Source organism: Camelus bactrianus, chromosome 6, assembly GCF_048773025.1.
Source record: "Camelus bactrianus isolate YW-2024 breed Bactrian camel chromosome 6, ASM4877302v1, whole genome shotgun sequence".
Classification (NCBI taxonomy): Eukaryota; Metazoa; Chordata; class Mammalia; order Artiodactyla; family Camelidae; genus Camelus; species Camelus bactrianus.
In genome coordinates, this window is record NC_133544.1 from 75,539,053 (window position 1) to 75,563,229 (window position 24,177).

The following is a 24,177-nucleotide window of genomic DNA, read 5'->3' on the forward strand; positions in this document are numbered from 1 at the left end:
AATGCCGTGACTCGGATTCGAACCGAGGTTGCTGCGGCCACAACGCAGAGTACTAACCACTATACGATCACGGCGAGCTACTGCGGACCTACGGCTCTCTTTTCTTGTCTGAGCTCTTCTCTGTTTAAGGCCACGCCCCCTTGCCATGTCATTGCTCATTCCCGCCCATGTCTAACCTCGCAGGTCCCTGAGTGTACGCAAGCGCAGCTTGTACTTGCTGCTTCGGTATCAGTCCGCAGTCTTCCGCAGGCCGGATCCCACCGCCTCACTACCGCGGGCCAGGCTATGTTCCAGATTCCCCTAACCCTGCGTCTCAAAGGAAGTTGTGCGAGTGGGTCCGAACTCATTTTCCTTCTTGTAGGACTTAAGAGACAGCCCCATCCCCAGCCAGAGCCCCTTTAGATTGTGTGAGCTGCAGGGCACTGTGTGCTGCAGGGCACTGTGGATGTGAGGGGGGTCCCAGCGCCGCCATTCGGTGGACCTCGGGGCCTCACGGCCGCACAGGCTGCGTAAGAATCCCAGACCAAGGCCTGGCCTCCCAGGAGCCCTTTAGTTTGCAGAGCACTTTCGTGTCCTCTCTTTTACGGTCCGTGCGGACGACCACTGAGACTTCGGCCGGGAGTCCAGGGCGCCTCTCGTCTGCTTTGGTCTCGGCGAGAGGGCCCGAGGGGCTTGGTCGACCATGAGCAGCTTCGGAAGGCTAGAGCGGCGGCCATCCAGACGAGGAGGACACTCGGTGATGCGCTCCTCGTGACGCTCCAGTAGCCTGCCGTGATCGTATAGTGGTTAGTACTCTGCGTTGTGGCCGCAGCAACCTCGGTTCGAATCCGAGTCACGGCATTGTGGGAACAATGGCACGGCAGGGGCTCCTTTTTAGATCTGGTAGGCCGAGTTCCTCTCTGGTTGTGCCCCATCTTGTAGTTTGAAGTTAGGTCAGGGCCGAAATTATAACGCAGCCAAAAGTGAACTCCGCGACTAAGCTTTCCCTTTCTAATTCTTCATCGGTCAGTGAAGTCAGTCAACCATCGTCTACCTTGCTATATAATCTTTTGGAGGCGGGGGGTTATTCCTTGTGGTACTCTCTTTTCTCATTTGGCCCCTGTTAGTAGTGAAACCATACATTGGGTTCTCTAAAAAAAGTCTCATATCGGCTGCAACTTCAATACTTTGGAATGCAGGGATTGTAGGAACATTGTGCAAACATTTATTAAGGCTTAGAAGAATGCAGTGCAGACAATACACTGAGACAAGAAAAATCTGGCGGTTCTGGAGGCGCTGGTTCTCGTAGCCACTGTGAGGGTGCTGAAAAGGAGTTTGTGGCCTCCATCTCCACAGCCTCTTAGAGTTTTCTCCTTGAGGATTTTTTCCCCTAATCGACTTAAGGTTTAAAGCAAATTTTATTTGTTATTTTGTTTTATGAGCACTTAAAAAACCCAAACTCGACAAACCTAGGTCTGTCATTTGGCATTAGGCAAAATGGAAGTAAGTTTTGGATTTGGCTCTTCGGTGGCTGGCAGTGGCTGTATCACTGTCAAGGAGGGAATGAGATGAGACTAAGTGACCATTGAGCCTCTGGAGCTTCTCCCAGGGGGCCTGGGGAGGGCAAAGCAAGTCAGGAAGCATTTCTGGAGAGATGGACGTTGCAGTGGGGTTGTGGCCCTTTTACTGACAATCTATCAACAGAGACTTACAGAACAGCTTGTAAAAGCAGGACACTGTGGAGGGCGGCAATTTTCCAGGAGCTCCCCACTCCCAGCTCCCTAAACTTGCTGAGTTTATAGCCACACAACAGGACAGCTCAGACCAGCAGAGAGTATAATGAGGGAAGGTGAATCTCAGAACTTGCCCGATTTTGGTTAACTGTTTTAAGTGTTACATATATAGAAAATCAACATCACCAGCAAAAAAAGAACCAGCCCCCGCCCCCCCAATATGACAACTTCTGTTCCTCTGACCACTTACCAAATGACCACACTGAAGATTTTTTAATCTGCAGGATGGAGTAAAGTATTGGGGTGGGAAGCAAGAAAAGGCTCTGACTTTTTCCCTGATGGCCTTGCCCACACCCCCATACTCCTCTCCTACAGGTGCTTCAGTGGACAATGAGCTGCTCCCAGAATCTGGAGAGAAATTCTGAGATAGTCACTTTCTAAGAGTATTATGAGTCAAAACACTCAATCAAGAAAACAACCACCATAAACGGGCACCATTGGAGATAACTCACTCTAGCCATTCACATCCATCCAAGGTAACTGAAGTGTACTCTGAGGGTAGGAATGTGCTAAAGAAGCCGAACAGAAGTTCCCAGCTGCAGGAAGAGTCAGAGAAAAGGAAGGTACTCCTAACTTCTGGCTGCTGACTTTCTTGGCAGGTATACAATTACACTGGAAAGGAAAGTTTGCTGTATTCAGAAGCCTGGTAACCTTGGGAGAAGGTAGTCTTGTGTCCCAGAACCAACTCTGAAAATTCTGGTACTAGGCCATGAAAGACTTTAAAGGGAGAAAGGGTAAGTTAATGGCAGTTAATTATTTGGGGAGAGGGTCAGAGGCTTTGTTATCTTATACAATGTGCAGACTTTCTTCTGATTGGTTGTTGGTGAGGTAACAGGGCGGTGTTCCAGGAATCTTGTGCTCTGCCTATAGTTACCATCCTCCACCTGGACGGGAGCCTTAGTTCCTGGGGAAGAATTCAAAGATACAATTTATGTATAGTCCTTGAGGAGGAACCAGGACCTTGCTTTTTGTACTTGCCTTTTTTTTTTTTTTTTTTTTAATTGCTTCTTGACTGTTCCTTGTTTTGCATTCCCTCCCTTTCCGGATTTGCAACTGTTTTGAATCTGCCCTTTGGTACTCAGGGAAGGTCTTGAAGGCTGAATGAAGACTATTTCCTACAGACAAGAAGTGGGTCATTGAAAGGATTTAAACCCAGGAGGGCCCCACAAGGTCCTGCTCAGTTTCGAGAGCATTGCTCTTGTTGACTAAAATAAATGTGCAGCCTAAAAGTTAAGAGTTAGGTTTTATTTGGTGAGAGGACTTGAGCCGGGATGACAGCCTCTCAGATCACTCTGAGGGACTGCTCCGAAGAGGTAGGGAAGGAGCTAGACTATACAGGAGCTTTACAACAAAGACCAGGTAGTTGGAACATTAAAAGATTACTTATTATCTAAAGAAAAGCAGGCATCTCCAGTTAAAGAATTTAGTGCTTTTCTATGTATGGGAGGAAGCAAACATTTGGGCTGATTGAATTCATTCCTTTGACAAGCATCTAACTATCTAGGGCCAGTATCTTGTCCTTTCTTATCCTTTCCCTCAGAGTGCACCATTGTGAGTGGCTGCAGAGGCTGGGCTGCAAGCTTGTCTTCACTGTGGGGGGTGCCGGCAGCAGTGGCTGATGACTTGATGGTTTCAGCATTCTTTGTTTATTGATATGGTTTGCAGTATTTTTCGTTCACATTCTCAACAAGTTTCTGATTAGTTGGCGTTTGTTCTTGTTACTGTTGGCATTTTGATTAGACTCTTAAGAGTCTGGTTGGTGTGATTCATTTCTCTTGAGTCTCCTTATCTCTGGTTACACTGACAAAATGGGGTTTCTGGACTGGCAAAGCTGAGAGCTAAAGACCCTTGCCTAGGATGACCTCACCAAGACAGCTGCTCCGGGACACCCTCCCTGAGCTGTCGGCAGCACCCTCCTCGCCTTGACTTCTTGCTTTAAACCACATTTTGTGGTTTCTGATTCTGGGAATGTGGTCCTTTCTCCCACCCCTTTCCAGCTGGAGGTCAGAGCTCTTCTCTAGGTCTCAGCACCAGGAAGGAGGCAGGCAAACCTTGAAGGGGACAAATGCAATTTATGTTTCAGAGTATTTGCTTAAACAATCAACCCCATGGCTTCCTGGTCATACTTGCTGCATCTGGGAGCTGCTACTGCTGCAGCTGCAGGTCACCACAGGGGTGCAGTACAGACTGGACCAGCATCCTTTGGTATCACCTGGAAGCTAGTTTATTTTTGTTTTGTTTTGTATTTATTTTATTTTATCTTATTTTATTTTATCATTGTTACCTGGAAGCTAATTTAAATTCAGAGTCTTGGTCCCAGAACTACTGTATCAGAATCTTCATTTTAACAAAGTCCTCTTCAGATTATTCATCTACACCTTGAAGTTTGAGAAGTGCTGCTCTGATCTAGAGAACTACCTGGCTCTAATAGGGCCTTCATTGTTTTCCCTGTGAGTACTTCAGCTCATTAGAAGGGACCTTCTTGAGTCTACCGGGCCTCATCCATGGGGGTGACATTGAGATTTTAAGGATGAGAAGATGGAGTTTGTTGAGGCAGTAACCGAGGGCCCATGTTGGGGACCATCTAGGGAGGAGGCAGCAGCCCTAGACTTCCACTAGGAGGCACTGTAACCCAGGAAGTGGATGTGGAATGCTGAGGCTGGGTAAGACTCAGTCTAGAAGAAGACACCACTTTGGATGTAACACTGAGTCCATTCCTCACAGATTGTCTGGGAGTGCAGGACCCAAGTTCCAGTTATTCATGTATTCAGTAAACTGGCATCTCTCGGCTCTTAAAGTGCTGTACATGAAGGGGAGCTGCAAAGCTATATCTGATACTTCTACCCAAAGTAGTTTATTTTCCAGCTGGAAAGAAATGCTAGCCCACAGGCAACAGTCAAAAAACAACACAAGAAAGGCTGTAGAAGAAAAAGTCATTTCTTGGTACAGTAGAAGGAAACTCTCCAAACAAGAGCTGACATAAACTTCCAGAACTGTAAAATAATTGAAGTTTATTTTCAGCACTTCCAGCACCCTCATTCTGACCCCGTTCCACTTCTTTGTGTTGTCCTTATCTCATTCATTCTCATTCATTTGATCAACAATATTTATTGACTGGCCAACTATATGCCAGGCACTGTTCCAGGTTCTGGAGTTATAGTAATGAGAAAGACAGATGTGTTGTTCTCATAGACCTATATTCTAGTGTAAGAATCAGAAAGGAAATTGAGACAAAAAATAAATAAGAGAATTTGAGCCAATGGAAAATAATGTGGTATAGTGTCCTCCTGTTCCCTGCCTATTACCCACTCTTGTACCCCCTCAGCTTCTTTTTCTGTAAAAGGATAATGACTGGTAATAGTAAGTGTTGCCTTTTAACAGGGGTCTAAATTTTACACTAAGAAGATAAACTCTAACCCAGAGTGGCCCACATGTGGCATAAAGAGCCTTCAGATCTGAGGCAATCTTGTCTAGGCAGAGCAAGGAGGACTCCGTGGTGGCCTGCATGGGCCTGCAGTATAATCCAGTATAACCTAGTGGATTCTGAGGACCAGAATGACCCCACAGGTGGGTCAAGATCTTGCCAAAGACACAAGGAAAATAAAGCATCCACCCCAAGAAATGAGAAAATTTTTCGAAAGAATTAAAAGCACTTTAAGTGATACATTTTAGGAGAAAAAAAAAAAACCCTGGGACTTTGTTGGGAAATAATAAACTATAAAATAAGTATTTTAAAATGTTTTCAATTACATATGAGGCACCATAATCTTTTCAGTGCTTAAGACCTTGGGAGGTTTAAATCATCCCTGTTGATGTCCTAAATCAGTCCCCCGGATCAGAGATGCAACTCTTAAGGAGAGAAAGGGGGAGAGACTCTGAATTAAGATTATATTTCTGTCACTAGGTCGAACTTAATTAGATAGAAAGTAAATCCAGTAAGAAGAGAAATACACTTACATTTTTTGCATTCTTGAGTTTGCCAACTGCACAGTGCACCTGATACACATGCCAAGCAACTAGCACAGAGGTGCTCAATATACATTAGTTGGTCTCTTGTTTCGGGTACTTCTCTCCACACCCAAGTAAAGAAACCATGGGGAGAGCCTGCAGGACTATTCTGTCATGAGGCCTAGAACTCGTTCCTGAGTCAAGAAGATTGCAGGAGCCACCGTCAGAAGCAAAGGTCTAAATCAGTGGTTTCCAAACATTATTCTAGAACTGGTAAGCAGGGATGAATTTTTCATCATGGAATGAAAGAAAATAAGGTTGATGTGGTAAATTTTCCAAAAGGCTAACTGTATTTAATTCAGAGAACTATCCTCCAGGCTCAGGTTGTGCCCTTCCTACTTTTGAGGTGTTAAAGTGACTTTTCTTTTATGAAAGTAGGTGATAATTTTTTTTAAGTGCCTTTACTTGGAAAAATTAAAAATTGGCAATCCAATTTTGACCTCCAAATTTATTTTTGAAGTTTTACTCATCAGTGAAATCTAAAAATACAATGCTCACCAGACAGCTGGGAGAGCAAAATACCAGGCTGAGAAGAAATGGTCCTCAGTTTGTAGGGGGTCTGCAGAGGAATGCTCAGAGGAATGACAGGGCAGAGAGGGGTCCCTGTTCTGTCAGGCTGTGGTCCAGGCCAACACCCATCCACCCACCCAACAAAGAGTAGTCCCTAGTATGATCTGTGCTAGGCCTTAAGGATACAAATTCAAGTAAGACATCCTTACTCTGAGGTCATGTCAGTGCAGGGTTAATCAGATGAGTAAAGAAATAATTACAACTATCCTAGAAATACATACAAAGTGTATTTCAGCTTAAATCATTGATTCCTGCAGGATATGACGTTTGAGCTGCATTCTTAAGACATGCCTAGTAGTTTCCCTGGGAGAGAAGAGGAAACGGTATTGTAGGCAGAGAGAAAGGCAGAAACAAGGCAAGGAAGCATAAGCATTCAGATGGCCACTTAGCCCTGCCACTCTGAGACCCTGTTATTCCCGCTAAGATCAGGGAGCCTGGAAAAATGTCTGGCATATAGTGTGTGCTCAATAAATACTTGGTGACAGCACAGAGACCTTGTGGATTAGCTGCTGTTATCACTATCTGTTCTCTGTGTATTTTGTTGGCGTTAACTGGCCTAACTTTCTGGCTATATTTTGTCAGCTCTTTTTTCCAGAACTTAGAATGATTCCCTATGCTTAATACTGCAGTCAGATATATTACTTTTAAGCACAGAAAGCTTAGTTGTCGGAGGGACTAAGCATCAACTCATGGGCGCAGCAGAGTCTACAATATTCTTCATTGCCTCCGTCTTAGAAGTTATATTTTCAGCAGTGAAGAGTGAATTTTTTCATGTCTCTGACAAGATCCGAACTCAGAGGATGTGAAACAATGGCAGGGAAACATACACAAGATTGCGGGAGTCCAGAGACTTGGGTTCTACTCCAGTTCTATCATTTTGGCACTGTATTAATTTCATAAGGCTGGTGTAACAAATTACTATAAGTGGGTGGCTTAAAACAACAGAATTTTGTTGAAATGATATATGTACCCCTGAGTTCATCATAATATTATTTACAATAGCCAAGATACGGAAACAACCTAAGTGCCCATCAACAGATGAATGGATAAAGAAGATATGGTGTGTGTGTGTGTGTGTGTGTGTGTGTGTGTGTGTCTATAATGGAATACTACTCAGCCATAAAAGGTGAACTCTTACATTTGCAGCAACATGGATGGACCTTGAGGGTATTATGCTAAGTGAAATAAGTCAGATAGTGAAGGACAGATATTGTATGATTTCACTCATATGTGGAATATAAAAAACAAACGAAGACAAAATAAATGAACAAAACAAACAGATACAGAGAACAGAGTAGTGTTTACCAGAGGGAAGGGTGAAATGGGTAAGAAGGATCAACTGTATGGTGATGGATAGAAACTAAATTCTTGGTGGTGGGTGTGCTGTAGGATATACAGAAGTAAAACTATAATATTGTTCATATGAAACATATTGTGTTATAAACCTCAATTAAAAACAAAACAAAACAAAACCACAGAATTTTGTTCTCTTCATAGTTCTAGAGGCTAGAAGTCTGAAATCAAGGTGTTAGCAGAATTACTCTCCCTCCAAAGGCTCTAGGGGAGAATCCTTCCTTGTTTCTTTCAGCTTCTCATGACTCCAGGCTTTCCTTGGTCTATGGCTTGCCTGATTCCATCTCTGCTTCTGTCTCACATTCCTCTGTCCCTTCTGTGTCTCAAATCTCCTTCCACCTTTCTCTTACAGGGAAATCTGTCATTGGAGATGGGGCCCAACCTAAATCCAGGATGACCTCATATGGAGATCCCTAGCTTAATTACATCTGCAAAGACACTTTTTCCAAGTAAGATCATGTTCAAGTTTCCAGATATTAGTGTTAGGACTTGGATGTACCTTTTAAAAAAATTTCTATTTTTTATTGAAGTATAGTTGATTTATGATGTTGTGTTAGTGTCCATTGTTCAGCAAAGTGATTCAAAATTCTTTTTCAGATTCTTTTCCATTATAGATTATTACAAGATACTGAATATAGTTTTATGTACTATACAGTAAATCCTTGTTGTTTATTTTATATATAGTGGTGTGTATCTGTTAATCCCAAACTCTTAATTTATCCCTCCTCTCACCACTTTCCCCTTTGGTTACCATAAGTTTGTCTTCTATGTCTGTGAGTCTGTTTGTTTTGTAAGTAAGTTAATTTGCATCATTCTTTTAGATTCCACATGTAAGTGATATCCTGTGATATTTGTCTTGAATGTATCTTCTTGGAGGCCACTATTCAACCCACTGTAATCACGTCAAGTTGTATCCTTCTCTGAGCCTCAGTTTCCCCATCTGTAAAATGAAGGAGTTGGACTGGATGAATCACTAAATATTTTATAATTCTCTTAATCTTTACTTCATCTAATCAAAGTTCTATAAACAATATCACCCTAAACAAAGTAGTTATAGGAAATAGCTAATAACTGACCACTACATAATTCCCCAGGGCATGGCTCCACAGCACAGACAAAAGGTGCTGCAACTGACTTTTGTGCTATGTCTGTAAACCTAGTTTTAGTCTGGTTTAGTCTCAGGAAACTGAAGCTGGTTCTAAGTTTAACAAGTTGCTTCAACAGCTCAGAACCAAATGCCCAAAAAGAAGTAGGGATTTCTGATTCTTAAAGAAAGGCTAGTCCAGAGAAGAAGGTCATCTGTATTTATTCTTCACCTCAATAATTTAACTAAAAAGTTGTCCAGAATAAAATGACTTTTTTCTCACCTCTGAGTTTTGCAAATCTCTGTCGTTTTATATATGGCTAGTGTCATCATTCTATCTTTAACTCACTTGGGTCTCAGAAGGCCACAGTACAAATTTCATGACTCTTAAAAAGAAAGTTGTTGGAATGCTTTATTAATATATAAACCATATTTGTAAGTTTTTTAGATATATATGAATGACTGCTTTGGCGGGGAAACCTCAGAAATTTTTAATGGGATCTATTAAAAAATTTTTTTAATTTAAATTTTAATTTTTTTAATTGAAGTGTAGTCAGTTTACAGTGTTACATCAATTTCTAGTGTACAGCATAATGTTTCAGTTATACATATACATACACATACTCATTTTCATATTCTTTTTCATTATAGGGTACTACAAGATATTGATTATAGTTCCTTGTGCTATACAGAAGAAATTTGTTGTATATTAATGGGATCTAAAGGCAAAGTTGTTGAGTCTATGCTGAGTGATTTAGGGCCCTGCTTTTCCAGATGCCAGCAAGGCAATGAAGGCCCAGCCACTAGACAACAGAGCATTTTAAAACAGAACAGAACAACTGGTGACCCACCCTAAAACATTTCCAAGGTGATTTTAATTTAATTTTAATTTAATTCACGAGCATTTTAGTGTGGTGAAAAGTTGAGATTGGACTTAAGTCTGATAACACTTCATAACAGTTTTATAGAAAACTCTTTTGTTTCCAATAGTTTCTCTAGCCCCTCCCTGCTCCCAAGCTATTGGTTGTGTATCAGTTTGGAAAGGGCAATAGTCTTTGTGTTTAATGGTCAGCCTCATTGCCACGGCAGTGATTTAGGTACAGTTGTCAGCCAACAGCATTCTCCTACCTCCTGTTTCTGGCCACTAACTTCCCTACTCCTCCCCATTCCCCTCAGCCTATTCTAACAGAGAGCCCTCCTGCTACCCTCTCCCTACCCTGACCTCACTTCACATGTGACAGAGTGTGTGTGTGTGTGTGTGTGTGTGTGTGTGTGTGTATTATATATGTATAACTTTAATCACGTCCCATACCCTGGAGCCCTGCTCTTTAATTTCCAAGCTAATCAGTTAATCATTTAAAGTTTTATCTTAAATGCTTCATACTTGTTTATTAACGTTGCTAAGGTATATGCTGTGCCAGCATCAAGTGCTTTACTGTAGTTTTCTATCTGGGAGATAAGGGAAAAACTATCAAGTCAACAAACCTGGTTTGCTGAGTTTAGCTTCACATTCTTATAGACACCAACTCTGGTTCCTAGGCTTTCTCACCCAGGGTTCTTGAACCTTCTTTCCTCCAATTAAATATATCTCTTTATCCAATTCCCTTCAGAGATAGCCAGCTGACCTGCTAAATTGTTAAAGGGTGTTAAAATGTTGTCCTCCTACCCCAAAGTAACATGATCATTTTAATGGAGACATCTTAAGTTCACCTCGTTGATGCTGAGACCCTGCGAACCAAGACAGACTAAGAGAGAAGATTCTCAGTACCACCAGGGCATCATGGAGTACTCAGATCTTCAAAGCATTCTTGTCCCACAGAGTCTGCCTTATTTGTGATTTAATATCTGAGACGTGGCAAAAGAGAAATGGAGTGTGAGAAAAAGCGGTGTTGTGTCCATTTGTGTGGAATAAGAGATACGTAACAAGAAGATATTTGGCTTGGGTAAGAGTGGGCCTAGAAGGTATGTCTGCTCATTTGAACCTCTGACCATAAATCTTTGAAGCATTATAGAAGAAGCAGATGTCTTGTTCTGCTCAGGTTGTCATAACAAAATACCATGGACCAGTTGGCTTAAACAACGGAAATTTATTTCTGCTGGCCAGTTTGTTTTCTGGTGAGGATCCTTTCCTGACTTGCAGATGGCCACCTTCTTGTTTTGCCACATGATGGGGAGAGAAAGTCAGCATCTTGGGGTGTCTTCTTATAAGGACACTAATCCTATAGGATTAGGGCTCTGCCTTTATGACCTCATTAGGCATTAATTACTTCCTTACTATACTTACTATTAATTACTTCCTTACTATAAATATAGTCACATTAAGGATTAGGGGTTCAACATATGCATTTGGGGGAAAGGGACACAATTTGGCCTATTAGCAGCAGGGAAGGCTTAATCCAGACCCCTTGCTCCTTGCCCAGAAAAGTTGTCCTCCAATCGTAAAGCCAACCTACTGTTCTGGAAGTGGGGGCTGGAGGCTGGGATGAGACATATAAATCTCTGCTAAGAGCTGAAGGGCACCCTGGGTACATGTAATGATACAGTATTTGTGTTGGTTTCACACATTCTGCTGCCTGGGGCCCACACAGTACTGGATCTCTCAGCACATGAAGTCCCTTTGCTCAGAAACTAATACCTGTGGCCCACAGGTCCACAGCCCAGGGCCAACAGGTGTTCAGTTTTAGAGTCCTAAGGACTCCCTGGCCTCCAAAATTCATTTAGTCAACAAATTTTAAGGAGCCAGGCACTGATCTAGGTACTGGGGAAATAATCCTGAACAAGACAAAGCCTGCCTCCCTCATTTGCTCACCAATTCTTCAAAGCCCTTCAGGGGCACAGAAGCTACATGAGTGCTTCCTGACTTTGGTTTCCAGGGAAGCAGCTGACCCCAGATCTTTTCCTGAGGACTGATTTTAATCAGGCCAGAGAAAGGAAGACAGAGGACGGAGAAAAGGGAAGCAGGGAGGCAGGGCTTTAGCTCCAAAGATTCTCTTTGCTGGCTTCCCATTTATCTGTGCTGTCCTTTCGTGGCCCCTCCTCTCTAGCCCCCATCTGATTCAGGTTGAATTCCATTTCCTTCTCCTACTCTCAGGTGATATGGATAGTGATTTTGTGGAAAGGCTTGACCTATGGACTGAATCACAGGTGGAGTTTGCAGACTTCAAAGCTGGGGCAGCCGGGCTGCCCTTCCCTACTGTGAGAGTTATCTTAATTCATTTCAGGGAAATGCCTACTTATCTTCATTGCAACACTGCTGGCTTTATCAGGAACTGGAGCAGATTCCTGGGAATACGTGAACTGAGGGGCTGAATCAGTGCTCCAACTGCAACACCCTAATCAGCACCGTCTGGGGCATTAGGGGAGTCAGGGGTCGATTTTGGAACCTACCGATTGGGAATTTGTGACTCTACTTGAGAAAATACCCAGCTGTCTGGATTCTTAACTAAGATTTCCCCTTAACAGCAGTTGGGCAAGTTGCTTAACCTCTCTAAGCCTCTATAAGGTTTTTATAAAACAGGGATTTGAAGAAGCAGTAACTACCTCATGGGGGATTCAGTGAGACAATGCATGAAAGGACCTTGGCTCAGAGTTTGGCACCAAGTAAGCTCTCCATAAAGGTTAACTGTTGTTATTAATAATAATTGAGTTTTTTGGTGATCGTGTTAAGACGTGGTTTCTGTGAGCCTTTTCTCAGCACTCCACCCCCCATAGGCCTCTGTCAAGTTCCACTGAGCCCCTTCAGTGCTCTGACGTGGAGCTTGACAAAACCTCAGGAGTGTCTGGGCTGGGCCCCTGGGCACCAAGCTCAAGTGGTCTCCCAGGCAGGCAGCATTCACTGCGGTGGCACGGAGTGTTTCTCCTTTATGAAAGTGTAGCTCCTCAAGGTGCTGTTCTTTGTCTAGCATTTCTTTCTCATATCCTGCAGTGTTCCTAAAATATGTTAATATCCACATCTAATGCTTGTTAAGGGCTGCTGTGTCCTGCAACACTTTTTTAAGGTAAGGGATATTTGGAAGATTAATTTTTTAAAAAAATCGCAGTTACCTTAAATGAGAAAATGTAGCATTGAATTTGGATATATAATTATTTAAAAATAATTGGTATGTTTTTGGGCTGAATATTTCAGTCACGTGACAAAAGGATTATTTGCTTATTTACGGTCAACAAATTTGCCTCTAATCCCCTAATAATTTATTATGTAATAAATAACTTATTGTCTGCAACATATATAATTCATTCTAAGCAATAGATCTGAACAGCTATTTTCCTTAGGAGATGTACCTTATCACTCCATGCATTTTGTTAAATAAACATAAAGAGATCTTCTTTTGGCAAAGAATTCAAACCTGAGACTTGTAACGTGGGAAAAGGAGCTCCCTCTAATTTCTCTTTATAAGACAGTCAGTGTTGCAGACATAATAATGTTCACTTCCCTTAAGGGAACAGTCGCTCTTGACAAGAAGAAATACGGTTTCAGCAAAGAACTTGTTGCTCCAAATTTGTTTGTCTTTTTAAAAAGCTTAGTATTCTGTTTCAATTCCTACATCAAATATATGGGAGGATATTTATAGTCGTGAGAAATCTGTGATGAGTGAGGTATCTTTGAGTCTTGTATCAGTGAAAAAACGAACTTTGTAATTTCAAAAGTACATGTTTCACTTGTTTAGAAACAAAGTCCAGTTTCTGAAGGATCTCTTTTTAATGGTCAAAATTGCACAGACTAAAGGAAAATAAGAGCTGCACTGTAGTCGTTCCCATGCCAGTTAAGGACTGCTTGTTTATGTGTCCCCACCTCCACACGTGGAAGTCCTAACCCCCAATGTGATGGTATTGGAAATGAAGCCTTTGAGAGGTCGTTAGGTTAGATGAGATCAAGAGAGTGGGGCCCTCATGGTGGGATTAATGTCTTTTTAACAAGAGAAACTAGAGCCCTCACTTGCTGTTGCTTCCATGTGAGGACACAGCAAGAAGACAGCTGTCTGCAAGCCAGGAAGAGAGCTCTTAGCAGAACCCAGCCATGCGGCACCCTGTCCTTAGACTTGCAGCTACCAGACCTGTGAGAAATAAATTTCATTGTTTAAGCTACTCAGGCTATGGTATTTTTTGTGGCAGCCCAAGTAGACTAATATACCAATAAACTTTGCAGATCGTGTTTCTCTTTTATGGACAGATATTTTCACGTGGACAACTATTTGACAACCTGGGTGCCCTTATTCCTGGCTCTGAGGTCATCTCTTGGACCTGAGAACAGATTTGGTACACCACTCTGGATCTCTGTTCTCACAGCTTAATGATGGTTTAGGGCTTTCTTTCTGGCTCTTAGCCAAATCCAAGCTCAGCCCAGCCCTGGTCCCACCCTGCTGGATTACCCCCAGGCGAAGAGTCCGATGATTAGTCATGCTTCAGGAGCTGCTGAAGGTACAATGAAACAAAAGGAACATGGCATGGTAGAATGAACATTGAACCTAAACTTACGGGTAAAGACAGAAGGGAGAGCCATAGAAGGGAAAAGCAAAAAGACAGAGCATTTATTAATCATCCCTATGTGCCAGGCAACATGTCAAAGACTTTCATTTAATTATTTCACTTCATTAAATGAATTCATTAAATGAATTGTTTATTTCACTTAATTCCACAGCTCTATGAAGATGCCATTGTCATCACCCTTTTAAATATTAAGTAGCTTATCTAAAGGTTTTGCCCTAGGTGATAAATGTGAGATTTGGGAGGACAGACAAATATCTCTGTGGGGCTAGAGAGGAAACTGTTGTGTGAGTGTGTCTCTAGAGGATAAGAGAGGGGATAGGGAATGAAAAGTTAGATTTCACCCTGACTTCCAGGTTCTTCCCATGCATTCAGACCCTTTCTACTGCTGCAGGCCAGCTTGGCTCATTGTTGGCTCTGTAACCCAAGGATCAGAAATCACCACTCAAACTGCACTTCCTTATTTTGAAAGAGGGGAGATACACTGATACTTGCCATATGATTTCAGAGGGTTATTGCCAGGATCTAGTATGTCAATATACAGGAGTGAAATTCACACTGGGATAAAAAGCCGTACTGATTCAACACCTTGTCATAGTTCTTATCCCAGGGAGACTACACTGCAGCTAAGGGGATAGGACATAAACCAAGTGTGCATTATACAGATGACCAAAGTGTTAGCCACTTGGATGTCTCCAGAGCCCTCTGGACTACTGGGAATCCCCATCCTCAAATTGTCTTGAACCCCAGTCTCCTGTAGAATGAGAATAATCACCATCATTCCCAGTATTTCTGAGGATACTTGAAGCCTCTCTCCTTGTGTCTCTGACTCTGTCTGCACACTTCTACTGAATTCTCTAACTTTGTTGGGTGGGCTGCCTTTTTCTCCCTCTTCAATATCACCTCCCCCTGCCCCCCCCCCCCCCGCAACCTGGGGCAGCCTTGAACACCACCTGGTATGGTGAATTCTCCACGTATCACTGACATTAAGCTGTATGTGTAGCTGATTTTACTGAAGACTTGAGGGAAGGAGAGTGAAGTTGTAGCTCAGCAAAACAAATGTTAAATGCCCCCCTCCTTAACTGATTCTTAGCCATTGGCACCTCTGAAATGACCCACTGGCCTGCTCTTTACATAGAGCCCCGGCAACCACCATACTGCTCCATGTCTTTCTCTCTTCTCCTGCCCTCTTCTACCTGTTCCTCCTCCTAAGATGCTCCAGTAATCCCTGCTATATTCCTTATGTAGCACAAAATAGCCATCACCTATTGAATGCTTACTTTGTCCCAGGTACTATGCTGATTGCTTTACATTTCCTCAAATAACATGCATTCTCACTTCCCTTTGCTCCAGACAATCTGGGCACATATCCTAGGAGATTCTGTTTTTTTCAACAAATAATTTTTACACAAATTCTATGTGCTAGGTGCTAAGATCTCTGCTCTACTGGAGCTTCATAGCCAAAGAGCCAATCAAGATAATTTGTTTTTAAAAAAAAGCCCCACAATTTTCAGTGAGGAATTCTACTGCTGCTTTTATACAGACTTTCCCCTCCTCTAGGCTACAATACAAAACAACACTGTGACAAATAGCAGTATTAGAGGAAAATACAAATGGTGCCACATGACTGACACATGAGTAGCTCAGGCAATAAAAGAAGACAGTGAGTTCACTGGGGCCTGAAATGAGTCCAAAGGCTTTCAGAACAAGGAACACTCATCTATGTTGGATCTTAAAGATGGGTAGTATGAAAACAAGAAGAGAGGAGGAAGGCATGGGAGGCTGGGGCAGGATGAGCAGTAGAGAGCCATGGTTAAGAGCAAGGACTCTGGACTCAAACTCAGCTCTGTCATTTGCTTACTGTGGGACTTTGGCGAGTTTTTTCATCTCTCTAAGCCTGAGTTTCTGCATCTGGAAAACTGGGATAGCAATAGTAATTTCCTCAAAGGTGTGTGGCTAGGATTAAATGAGAAAATTACTGAAATGTCTTTCAGGCGTGGAATAGTGCCTGAGATATGATAAGTGAACAATACCGCTTTAAAAAAACAAGCAAAGGATCTGTGTTAGGATCTTTATACTTTAGCTATTAAAATTTTGGGAACACCTTACCCTTCATACAATTTTTTTTTCTTTTACTTTTGTTCTCATTTAGTAGGCAGATTCCCAGTCTTGTGGGCAGATATGTTTATCATCACTTCCATTTTGCAGACGTGGATCTTGAGGTACAAGGAAGTTAAATACTTTGCCCAAAGTCATGAGGTCACTTTGCTCATGGAGCCTCTGATTCCAAATCTTTCCAATCCTACCTAAGAGTAAAAAATCCCCAAAAAAGACCAACCCTGAAATGCTTAACAACAAATAGTTTGGCCAAGTTACTTCCTTGCAACTTGTTTCCCAAACAAGGATAGACTTTCACCAATGGGGTATAGTTAGAGCATCTGAGGGGAGGGTCAGGTGTGAGAGACTAGCACCAACTTTCCTAGACTTTGTCCACCTCACAATTTAGCCATGGAAAATAATTAGCCAACTATAAATCAATAGGAAATACTAGAGGCCAGGCTTTTCTAATCAGAATGCAAGCCAAAAAGTCTCTCAAGAAGTTCAGCAAATAGAGAATAAAGATTCTGATCACAGTCTTGTAAGACTAATTGTGAGAGGTGGTTGTTGATGCTGACTGTCCAGACCCATGAGCATGCTCCCAGGGCTTCGCTGGGTTCTCTCCAAGCCTCGTCCATTTCCACTGCAAAGCCTTGACTGCTCACCCACCTGCTCCTGACACACACTCACTTTCTGCCTCAGTCACCAGCTCTGCTCTGCAAGGACTGAGGTGGCCCCCACAAGGCCGGATGGAGTTGAGCAAAGGAGGAATGAGAGGGCCTCCAAGTATTCCTCCTTGGTATTTTGAGTTCTTCAGTCATCCTCTTGGAAGCAGGATAATTTCCAAATCTTTTCTTTAGCTGACACAAGATAACATAATGCTATAGCCACTTAACATTAGCTCATCCAATGATTAGAAAGTTGTAATTTTCAGTTTGTTAGTTCTCTGCTTTTCCTCTAAATATAATTCCTTCATTTGAAACAAATTTTCTGCATTTTCTCCAAAGATTGCTAAATGATATTAGCACTGCATTAACACTGGCAGAACCATCCTTTGAGCTCAAGAAGGGGTCACCCAATGTGGGAGTATTTCATGGGTGCCAGAAAGGTCCTGATGATTAAAGCTAGTCTAGCTCCTTGCTTAGTACATGATTTCTTGTTTTCTTTATTATTCACTGTCCAACAAAGGTTTATTAAGTGTCTGCTGTGTAACACTGGAGAAGCACTGTGCATGTGAACTGTGAATGGTGAGTGTTTTGATTGGTTTATTTGGTATTTGTGTTAACTGTGTTACTGGGCTGCTGGGGAGGTTTCTGTCTGTCTAATAGATAGCTGAGGGCATCATAGAGGATACTGGAATTTGTCTGCAGATGATGCAGGAGCAGGAATGGCTTCATGGGTGTGTGACCTTGCAGTCACAGTAGGCCCACTCACAGAAGGGCCCTGTGCTTGGTTTAATTCTCTCCTGTCAACATCTTGAAATTCTTAATATTTTTTGAACAAGGAAGGCCACATTTTCATTTCACACTGGGCTCCACAAATTATGTAGCTAGTCTTGGATGGGAGAAATTCTTCTAGAGAGAATTCCGCATCTGGGAGTAGAAGTCTATAGGAATAATATATAAGTTGCACAGAAGTGGGCGGAAAAGCTCCAGACACTACTGTGAACTGTAAATTTGAGTCCATAAGTATTTGTTGAATTGAATTGAAGTGAAGTGAGGTGAAAAGCAGTCCACATCGAGCTTTGAGCTAAGTATTTCACGTAAGTTAACTTGATTTAGAATTCTATTGAATGAGCACTGTCATTACCCATGTTAGTTCTTAATGCTATTTTGTTATGACCAACCAATATTCTATTTACAAAATGATAGGCAATATTTTTTATATAAGTGTCTGTTCTACCTTCACCCCTACCCTCAGCCCTCCAGGGTAATCTGCTATTGTTGAGCTACAACTTTGGCTCTAGAAGTCCTGAAAGTGAAGATTTTTTCATTGTGTCCATTCCCATTATAGAACGGAATACTTGTCTTCACAGGCCTTTATTAAAATGCATCTCCCTGGAGGTCAAGACCCTTGTCTGTGTGGGTCAGTACCGTATCCTCAACATCTAAGGTTGCATCTAGCACAATAGTAGGCACTCAGTAATTACTTATAGAGTTCCACTTCTCCACAAGATAGAGTAGCAGGGACCAGATTTACTCTCTTTCCTTAAACAACTAAAAAATCCCAATTAAATATATGGAACAATGACTTTCAGATATTGGACAACAAGCAGCGCTTGATGGTAATCCAGCGCTTTCAAGATGATCCTCAAAAGAAGGGAAATAAGATGCGCCCTATGATTGTCTCAGCTTACTGCCTGGAGTGTTTCCAGGCCATAGCGCCAAGAAGTAGGAAAGAGCCTAGTGGTCTCATGGAGTTCAGAGTTTAGGGAGGTCAAGGTGGATAGAGTTCACAGGGCAGAGTCCTGCGGAGGAGAGAGTAACAGAGAAAAATCTGATAAAGATGTGCATGTGAGGAAACCACTGAGGCCTGAGAAAGAAGAACTATAAAAGAGCAGACAGAAAAATCCTCAGAGCACACACAGAACTGGGAAACTACTAACTCAAGTGGAAAGACCTCTTAATTCTTGGGCCGTTAAGTAAAGTTCTCAGAATAGGATTGCCTAACGGTAGTGCCAAATTAGCCCTAGTTTAAAGGCTGTTTTGGACCTGTGTAACAAAGCAGAAAAGCAAAGTTTGCTAGATTTAAACTGTTTCCAAGAAATAACTTAGCTACATCTCGGAATGAAGTCCAAAAATATTTAAAGGAATACAGAAAATTCAGCACTCAACTACATAAAACTCATATTAACTGTCATCTGACTTAATATTCCCACCTTACTTTAAATAAATTTAAATTTACTTTATGTAATAAAGCATAAAAATAGGGCTTATAGCAAGGGGAAAAATCAATCAATAAAAAAAACAGAAATGACACATGGCAGAGTTAGAGGACAAAATAATTAAAACATGAATTTAATACATTGCATATGTATTAAAATATGTTCAAGAAGGTAGAAGAAGTAGTGAGCTTAATGAGGAGAGAAATAGAAGGTATGAGAAATAGAAGATATTAAAAAAAAAAGTTTGAAATTAAACTTCGAGAGATGAAGAGTACATTTGAAATGAAAATTACACTGGATGGGATTAATAGCACATTGCAGATGAAAAGATCAGTGAACTTGAAGACTTAGCAGTAGAAACTATCCAAAATGAAACACAGAGGAACGAGAGAGAGAGAACATTGTAACACTGTATAAGAGATCTATGGCGGGCCTAATAAAACATTTGATTGGATCCTAATATACATCTAATTGGAGTCCCAGAAAAAAGAGAATGAGGGGAGACAGAAAAATGTTTGAAGATACACTATTTAAAAAGGGTATTGTAAAGTATCTTTCATTAAAGTTCATTTTTTTTTAAAGTTCATTTTTTGGCACATAGAAATATAGTTTATTTTTGTATTTTGTTTTTGCATACTCCTGTAGAGATCATTCCCACCAGCAGTGTATGAGAATTCCACTTGCATCAGTACTTGATATTGTCATTTTTTTCTTTCTTTGTTAACTTTTCTATCTTTTCTTCTTCTTCTTCTTCTTCTTTTTTTAATTTTAGCCATTCTAATGGATGTATGGTGGTATCTCATTCCACATGCTTTTTTGCTATCTGATATTTTCTTAGGAGAAGAGTCTCTAAGTCTTTTGCCCATTTATCAAGTTGTTTGGTTGTTTTTTTCTTAATATTTAGTTTTGAGAGTTTTAAATATATTCTGGATACAAGTTCATTATCAGATATGTTATTTTTAAGTATTTTCTACCTATTTGTGGTATCTTTTCATTCTCTTTATGGTGTTCTCTTTTGAAGAGGAAAGTTCTTGATTTTGATGAAATCCAATTTATTAATTTTCTTTATGGATTGTGCTTTTGGCGTTATATCTAACACATCTTTGCCTAATCCAAGTTCATAAGGATTTTCTCCTATTTTTTTTTTCCTTAGAGGCTTTATAGTTTCCAATTTTGGATTTAGGCCTTTGATCCTTTTTTTTTTAGGTCTGTGATCCATTTTGACTTGCTTTGAGAATAGGGCACAACTTATGAATTGAGATTAATTTTTCTTTTTTGCATAGGGATATCCAGTTGTTCCAGTGCCAGTTGTTGAAAACTTTATCCTTTCTATGTTGAGTTGCCTTTGCGACACTATGGAAAATCAATTGACCATATATTTGTGGATCTGTTTCAGATTCTTTATTTCATTGAACTACATGTCAGTCCTTCCTCTGATACCACACTGTCTTAATTACTGTCTCTTTATAATATTTCTTTGTCTTTATCTGCCTAAGTTGCCATAACAAAAAGCCATAGACTGGGTGACTTAAACAAGAAATTTATTTTCTTACAGTTCTGGTGGTTGGAAGTCTGAGATCAGGGTGCTATCATGATCAGGTTCTGGTGAGAGCTTTCTTCCTGGCTTGCAATGAACCGTGTTCCTACTGCATCCTTACATGGCCTTTACTCTGTGCTCATGCAGAAAAAGATATTTCTCTCTTCTTCTCTTTTTATAAGCCACTAGTGCCATCATGAAGGCAGCACTCTCATGACCTAATCTAACCCAAACTACTTCCGCAAGGCCTCATTTCCAACCATCACAATGGGAGTTATGGTTTCAACATATGAATTTTACAGGAACACAAACATTCAATCCATAACAATGTTGGAATCAGGTACTATGAATCTTCCCATCTTGTTCTTCTTTTTCAAAATTGTGTTAACTATGCTAGTTCCTTTGGTTTCCAATATAACTTTTCAAAACAGTTTGTCATTTTTGATTAAAAATCTTGTTTGGATTTTGATTGGGATTGATTTGAGTTTATAGGAAATTTGGAAAAAATTGACATATCAACAATATTGAGTCTTCTAATTCATAGGCATGGTATGTGTCTCTCATTTCTTTGTTTTCTTTGATTTCTTTCACCAGTGTTTTATAATTTTCAGCATGCAGATTCTACGTATGTTTTGTTACATTTAAAACTAAGTATTTCATTGGTTCTTTTTGTGTGTACTCTTTTAAATGGTACTATTTTTAAAATTGAAATTGTTCACTGATGGAATGTAGAAATACAGTGAAATTTTGTTTATCAATCTTGTATCCTATAGCCCCAATAAAGTTACTTTTAAGTTCTGGTTGTTTTCGTTTTGTTTTGTTTATAGATATTCTGAGATCGTCTATGTAGAAAAGCATACTGCTGTGTATGGAGATGATTTTTTTTTCTTCTTTCCAATCTGTGTATGTTTTTGGTCTTTTCTTGCCTTATTGCACTCTCTAGAACCTCCAGTATGATGTTGAATGGGAGTGGTGAGACCATTCTTGTTCCTGGTCTTAGAGAGAAAACATCTAGTTTTTCATGATTGAAAATGATATTAGTTGTAGATATTCTAATGTCCTTTATCAAGTTGAAAAATTTGCCTTCTATCCCTGGTTTGCTAAAAGTTTTTATCATAAACAAATGCAGAACTTTGTTAAATACTTTTTCTGCATCTATGGAGAGAATAATATGGCTCTTCTTTTTTAGTCTACTGATGTGGTAAATTGGACTGATTTTCAAATGTTGAATAGTCTTTCATTTCTGTGATAAATTCCACTTGATTATTATATACTGATTATTATTATTCTATTATCCTTTTCATGTATTGCTGGATTTGATTTGCTAGTATTTTGCTGAGGATCTTTTTCATGTAGTTCATGTGGACTGTTGGTCTGTAATTTTCTTTTCTTGTATGTTACTATCTGGTTTTTGTGTTAGAGTATTGCTGGCCTCCTAAATGAGTCATCAGTGTTCCCTTCTTTTTTACATTCTGGAAGAGTTAATGAAAACTGGTATTATTTCTTCCTCAAATATTTGGTAGCATTTGAATATTTGAAGATATCTGGACCTGGAGTTTTCTTTGTTGGAAGGTTTTAAAGTGTACATTCTTTAATAAATATAGGACTATGCTGGTTATCTATATTCTCTGAAGTTAGCTTTGGCATTTTTTTTTTGTCTCATGGAATTTGTTTTATGTACATTGTTGAATTTATGAGCATAGAGTTGTTTTTATTATTCCCTTATTATCTTTTTAATGTAGTAGGAACTATAGTGAGTTCTTCTCTTATTTCTGATATTTGTAATTTGTTTCTTCTCTTTTTTTCTTCACCATTCTAGCTAGATGCTTATCAATTTAATTGATCTTTTCAAAGAATCAAGCTTTTCATTTCATTGATCTTCTTTATTGTTTTCCCTGTTCTCACTTTCCTTGATTTCTGCTCTAAATTATTTCCTTCAACCTATGTTGGGTTTAATTTACTCTTCAGTTTCCAGTTTCTTAAGGCAAAGCCTTAGATAATTGATTTTAGATTTTTTTCCCCCTAATATAAGTACTGCTTTAGTTGCATCTCAGAGAGTTTGATATTTTTTCATTTCCATTCAGTGAAAGTGTTTTCTAATTTCCCTTGTGACTTTAACTCATGAGTTATTTACCACTATCTTGTCTAATTTTCAAATATTTGGGGAGTTTCAAAGTATCTTTTTGTTAGAGATTCCTAGTTTAATTCCTTTATTGTTTTAGAACATATTTTGTATGACTTCTGTTATTTTAAATATTCTAAGGGTTTTCCCCCCCAGAATGTGGTCTACCTTTGAGAATATTCTGTATACTCCTCAAGTCAATGTATATTCTGCTCTTGTTGGGTGAAATGTTTCAAAAATGTCAGTTGAGTCAAGTAAATTAATGATATTGTTTAGGTCTTCTATTTCCTCATATATTTTTTCTACTTATGCTATAAATTATTGAGAGAAGAATATTAAACTCTCCAATCATAATTGTGTACTTGTCTATTTCTCCTTTCAGTTTTATCCATTTTTGCCTTGTATCCTTTGAAGTTACATTGTCTAGTCCATACACATTTAGGGTTGTTATATAATGTTCCTCTTTATCTCTGGCAATATTCTTTGTTCTGAAGTCTACTTTTTCTGATGTTACTATAGACACTCCAGCCCTCCCCTACCCACTTTCTTTGGTATTACCATGATATGTCTTTTCCCATCCTTTTATTTTCAGTCTATATTTTTATATTTAAAATGAGTTCCTTATAGACAGCTTATAGTTGGGTCTTGCTTTTTTGTTTGTTTGTTTTAAATCCAATCTGGCAATCTCTATTTTTTGGTGTATTTAAGCTATTTATATTTAATGTAATTATTGACATGTGTTGATTGAAAAAAATGCACAACCTACAAGTCGAAAATTATGTTTCATTCAGTGGATTTACTGAGGACTTAAGCCTGGGATACAGCCTCTCAGATAGCTCTGAGGGACTGGTCTGAAGAGGTAAGGAAGGAGCCAATATACAATAGGAGTATTTGCACACACATACAAAAAAGTAAACAAAAAACAGATAGAACATCAAAAGATTACTGCTATTTAAAGAAAGCCAGACATCTCAAGCTAATGACTTTAGCACTTTTCTATGGATGGGAAGATGCAAGAGTCTGAGCGTATTGAAATTACTCATTTGATGTGCATCTTAACTATCTATGGCCAATATCCTGTTTTTCTCCATCCTGAATCCCCTCGGGGCACACTGTTGGGGGCAACTGCAGTGTCTGATGGCATGATGGCCTCAACATCTTTTGTTTACCAAAATGGCAGGTGGAAACAACTGAAGGGTGAAACACCTGGCTCACAAACAGCACATTGGCCCACCACGTGACATCACTAGCAATTTTTATTTCAAC

The 24,177-nt window shown here is 40.2% G+C and overlaps 1 protein-coding gene and 2 non-coding genes across 8 annotated transcripts in view; 2 read left to right on the forward strand and 1 right to left on the reverse strand.

Moving 5' to 3' along the window:
- Positions 1-2: 2 nt before the first annotated feature.
- Positions 3-74, reverse strand: TRNAH-GUG (transfer RNA histidin (anticodon GUG)). The gene has a single exon. It is a non-coding gene; the product is annotated as a tRNA-His (tRNA).
- Positions 75-406: 332 nt separating this feature from the next.
- SLC28A2 (solute carrier family 28 member 2) overlaps positions 407-24,177 on the forward strand; it is a 57,781-nt gene continuing 34,010 nt past the window's right edge. For 2 of the 6 annotated variants that reach the window (XM_045524269.2, XM_045524270.2), the window contains exons 1-3: positions 408-785; positions 2,088-2,248; positions 2,372-2,506. The gene's annotated coding sequence lies outside the window, so the exon portion shown is untranslated. Of the gene's footprint in view, positions 786-2,087; positions 2,249-2,371; positions 2,507-8,055; positions 8,153-24,177 lie in introns of all 6 variants that reach the window. The other 4 variants (XM_045524266.2, XM_045524263.2, XM_045524264.2 and 1 more) reach the window with 4 other exon arrangements.
- TRNAH-GUG (transfer RNA histidin (anticodon GUG)) lies at positions 769-840 on the forward strand. The gene has a single exon. It is a non-coding gene; the product is annotated as a tRNA-His (tRNA).